This window comes from Arachis stenosperma, chromosome 5, assembly GCF_014773155.1.
Source record: "Arachis stenosperma cultivar V10309 chromosome 5, arast.V10309.gnm1.PFL2, whole genome shotgun sequence".
NCBI lineage: Eukaryota > Viridiplantae > Streptophyta > Magnoliopsida > Fabales > Fabaceae > Arachis > Arachis stenosperma.
In genome coordinates this window covers 69,097,152-69,102,555 of record NC_080381.1, presented here as the reverse complement: position 1 = coordinate 69,102,555, position 5,404 = coordinate 69,097,152, and the positions used below count along the sequence as shown (strand labels likewise).

General features: G+C 31.8%; 1 long non-coding RNA gene across 1 annotated transcript; it reads right to left on the bottom strand.

Annotated features, from left to right (window-relative positions):
- Window positions 1-360: 360 nt before the first annotated feature.
- On the bottom strand, window positions 361-2,060 carry LOC130982555 (uncharacterized). The gene is made up of 3 exons (XR_009087180.1): window positions 1,918-2,060; window positions 788-894; window positions 361-495 (listed from the first exon to the last, which is right to left on the bottom strand). It is a non-coding gene; the product is annotated as an uncharacterized LOC130982555 (long non-coding RNA).
- Between the last annotated feature and the right edge of the window lie 3,344 nt (window positions 2,061-5,404).

Below are 5,404 nucleotides of genomic sequence, written 5' to 3'. Positions count from 1 at the left end.
ATTATATAAATCCTCCCCTGCTAGGTCTTAACTTGTACCCTTTTTATGGCATCATAGAAATGTGAAGCTATTACTTTTTTATTCCATCATAGAAATGAAAAAAGAAAAAATCGCTATCCTTCATTTGTTAGTGAATTTGTTGTGTTCTTTGTCACATTGATCTATTCAAATATTATATTTAACCGCTCTAGCTACTGGTTCACTGGTTTATAGATTCAACCGGTTCGATCGTGGTTGAACCGAAAAAACCGTTTTATAATAAAATAATAAATAAAATATAAATAAACACATTAAAATATAATTATAGTCTAATGTAAACTTTAAAATATCATTCAAATTAAAAGTACTACATAAACTATAATCTCATTCAAATATAAATTCAAAAGTCAAATAACAAAACAACCAATCAAACATAAAATGGCAACTTGAAGATCATCACTAGAAATTACTGCTTCTATACCAGCTAATGGCAAGGTCATAAGCTCCTCTTAATACCTGCACAAATAACATGAGTTAACATTCAAAGGAAAAAGCAACATTGCACAGAAAAGCATGCAGAATGGCATGAAAAGAAACAAGTGTTCTACAAAAGAATGGACGAAAAAAATTGAAAATGAAAATTTCACCAGCAAACAAAAAGGATGTACAGGAGAAAATAGTGAATCCCAGATACAAAAAAAGATTAATAAAAAAGAATTCACGGTTCCTGGAATATAAGATAACACAAACAGCTCTAAGCAATTAAAAATATTTTTAGCAAAATTAATCAGGACAAAAGAAAATCTACCTCGTAGAAATAGGGACTTTTAGCAGCTAAGATAGGAGAACTGATATGTAATGTTTTAACTCTCACAGAGCGAACAATGTTCCAGTCTGCATCATCGGCTTCATCACCTACATTAGCAAAAACCAGAATTAAAAAAATTGTAAATCAGTGCAGAACCAACAACTCTCAAGTTCACAACAAACAACATCCAAAATTAAACAAAATTATTCACAATTATTCAACAAATAACAAAATCCAATTCACTAAACAAAGCAAAATCAGTTCAGTAATCAGTAAACAACAATTATTAACCAAAGTTCACAGTTCAGTTTAGTAGGATCAGTTGAATCAGTTCACAGTTTCACACTACACAGTTCAAAAAAAATAAAACAGGGAGACAGGGTTTACAGTTTCAGAGTTCACAGTTTCAGAGTTTACAGTTTCAGAGTTCACAATTTCAGAGTTTACAGTTTACAGTTTCAGAGTTTATAGTTTCTGAGGTAACATGCCATTTTTACTCCCTATAAGCAACTGGACATAAGAAATATTCTCCACCTTTAAGTTTCAGTTTGGCATATCCCATCTATATATCTAACTATCTAACTCATAACAAAATTTTCAGCCAAATTTTAACAAAGTTTCAGCACATTCTTAATAAAGAGTAACAAACTCTTCCAAATCTTTCTGATGTTAAGAATATTAGAAAAATAAATTCAACTTTTAGGAGCCAGTAACAAAATCTTGAAATTTGAACATCATTAAATACAGACCAAAATCATAATTAGAAAAATCAATGCCTAATCTTATTATTTATAAACATATTCAAAAAGGACGGACACTCACAAATTTAGCATGATTTTGAAGTAGAACAAGAATGAGGGCAGATGAAATCAGTGGTAACAAGATGGTAAGGCATGACAGAAACAGCAACAGAGATAGCAGCACTGGCAGTTCAACAAGAGACTAAACATAGTTAATAAAAAAATTACCTAGAACTAGAAGCTAGAAGAAACAAACAATTATTCAATCATAGTTAATAAAAAATTATTCACGGAGCTTCACACTTCACTGACTTCACAGTTCACAGAGCTTCACAGAATCAAACAATGGTTCGATCATAATCATAGATTCAGAGTTAATAAAAAAATTACCTATAAGAAGCCTTCAACAGAGCATGCAAGATGAAGACAGAGACACCGAGTGACCAAGACAAGGAGCAGTGGTGGAGAACCTTCGAACGGGACAGTGGTTACGGAGGAGCACCTTCGGCGGCGGCGTGGCCACGCGACGGAGGAAGGTTGCGATGGCTGCGCGATGGAAGGGAAGGTTGATATTGATGGCTGCTGCGCGATGGAGAGAGAGTGAGCGAGCAGACGGTGGCTGCTCAAAGGAACGACGGCGGCGGCACAAGGCGGTGGCTGGATGGAGGTGAGGTACGGCCAGGAGATCGATTGAGAGAAGCCCTGCCCTGGACTGAGTGTAAGAGAGGCAGAGAGTTCTGGAATGAGTGGAATCTGGATCTGGGCATCTGGCAAGGGAGGATGGGGTTAGGGCTATGTGCATATCCGCAGCTGAAACGGCAGCGTTTCGTTCTCCCCTCGAAAAACCGGCCGGATCACGGTTCGGTTCGACCGACCGGTTCTGGCCGGTTCACCGGTTCAATTGCGGTTTTCAAATTCTCCGGTTTTGTTGACTGCCCGAGTCGCCTTTCTGTCCGGTTCACGGTTTAATCGGTTCGACCGGCCGGTCCGAATCGGTTTTCAGAACCTTGGTTGTCAGAACCGAACCGGTAATCGAACCGATAAAGTCACTGGGTCATTGGGTCATTGGTTCAACCGGTGGGTCACTGGTTGAACCGGTTGACTCGGTACTATGCAAATAAAAAATAAAAATAGTCAAAAACCTAAAATTAAATTTTGAAAAATACATATTTTTACTAACATTTTAAGAATAATTAAGTCGAATTCTATAAATAACTAATACAAAAATAGACATATAATTAGTTTATATTACTATATAGTATCTTAATTAGATACAATAAGAATAATAATCTATGAATTATATCCAAAGAATAATTTCAACATCTAAATATTTTTATATAATTAAATAATTATATAAATTATTTTTTTCTCAGTATAAATAATTTTTATTTTATTTTTATATTCATTATTATTTTTTATTTTAAAATTAATTAATTTGTACTTCAATTAAAAAATAATTAATTTAAAAAATATTGAGTTAAGTATTTTCATATATATATATATATATATATATATATATATATATATATTAGTTATAAAAAATTAAAATATATATTATAAAAAGCATTAGCAATACTAAATAAACGATTTAATGCAGTGGTTGTCAACTTGGTCTTCAATTCAGAAGACTTAAATTTGACTCCTACTCCCTGCAGTGCATTTTTCCAAATTTCTCAACCCGCATCCTGACGTCATCGGCACGCAGGTTGACCGTTGTGATTTTGACCGGTTCATTTCTTTAAGCGGTCAATATACCAAATCGGACCGGTACAAAGTCCGATTCACCACGGCCGGACAACAGTGAAATTGGTGGGATGTCTACCTTTTTATTTGATACATTAGAGTTTCATTATGCATAGTAAATGATGTAAATGTCACTGTAATAATGTGTGTACTTAGTCAGTTTTTGTTCTTACCTTCTTTTCCTGTAACAATTCTTCTAGGGTTGTGATGCATTTTCGGTAATGAAGGCTGGCAAGTTAAGGTTCTTGAAACCTAATAAAGATTGGGTTGAGTGTGATCTTGTTGTTTGATGTTATATACGTATCTGTAAAGGCATGCCTTCTGACTTTCATGCTTAATCCTTAGAATGATGATTGCCCAGTATTATCGGTTCACTTCATTCTGGGGTTTTTATTTTGTATACTTTCTCTATTTTTGTCAAACATTGCTATACTTTATGGCAGAAAATCAAGCATCTGTTTCTTTAGTTACAGCGATTTGTTTATCTTGCTTCTTTTAATAGCTCGGTAAATCTGTTTTGCAGAAAGAGTATTAAGCCGGTTCATCTATTGTGGGGAGTAAAAGCCAGAACAGAATATGCAGCTAATTGATTTTGCAGCGCAGCTCAGAGACTGAATAGGGAGTAAAAGCCTAGCTTTTCTAATTTATACATTAGATAAAGATAATTACCTAATTTTTATGTTGATTGTAAAATTGTAAAACTTTAATTAGATTATATTTGTCGCAAAACTATACCTAAGTACCCTCTTGAATAGTAAATGACAGTATGATAGGATTACTTACCATTTCTTATTTTGGTGAGGAAGGAAAACTACAGAAGGGCTCACATTCTATAACAAGGGCATCAGCCCAACATAATCGGTGCATGCGAAAAGGTGCTTTTAATAAAATTAACTCTGGGAGAGTACTTCTTTATCAAGTTGTATCATATTTATTATATTTTAAAAAACACAATAAATAAATATAATATTATAATTCAATATTTAACTATAAGAGATAAATATAAAAATGAAAAAAATAGCTAAAGCATTCCAATTCTTTTTATATATAAGTATAGGTTATCTTTTTTTTATGCGAAAAAATTATCTAAGATTTAGGATAAATAAAATTTTAACATGAAAATAAGGGAGAAAAAGCTCTCCTTTTTTTCTTTGTTAATTATGGAAAAATGTTAAGTACTTTTAACTAGGATTTTATATAATTTTTTTAATAAAATTCTTACACTACTTTTAATTTTATAATTAGGTCATCAGAAAAGAAGAACTATATAACCGAATAATGAGTATGATTAGTAAACGAATCATTATTATTTAAATTTCAATAATTCAAGTAATTTTGTCGTTTTAGTTGTGAAATATATATTATATAGTTTAATTTTTTACTTTAATAAAGAAGAGCTCATCATAAAAAAATTGAACAAAAATGAGGTAAATAGCACTGATGATTTTTTTACATTGCTTTTCGTGGCGAAAGAGAGATAACTACGCTAGTGGATTAGTAATAGTTAACTTCCACCACATCAAACTCCTGTATAAATTAGTAATAGATTATGGACAAATTTTATATTTTTCCCAATTAATATGAATATCAAAGTATAAAAACATGTTTAAAGTATAGTTACTTGGCATGTAGCTTTTACTTGATAACTACGATTCATTTGGTATATTGAACCCTGGACTACCCTTTTCCCTTTTAGGACATTAAGCATGTATTGATGTAGCAGGTGCATGTATATCTAAATAACAAAAGTAGAGTTTATCAACATCGAATAAATATAGAACATCGTTTTCACTTTTCACGCAAGATATATATATATATATATATATATATATATATATATATATATATATATATATATATAGACAACACTCTATTTTTTTGACATGTGTATATAGATGTTTTATTTTGACTGTATTTTAAATAAAAGATATATAATAATAAAGTGATAAATGTAACATGAGAGATAGAAATGTTTGTTTTGAATAATAAAATGAGTAGTAGTGTATGTTAGAGTAAGGATGAGTGAAACAGTGTATCAACAGAACTTCTGCAGAACTCATACACCCAAAATTGAAGACGTCTACTACAATGAGCAATAAATTAAGAACACAATTACATATGAAGGACCGTAAGT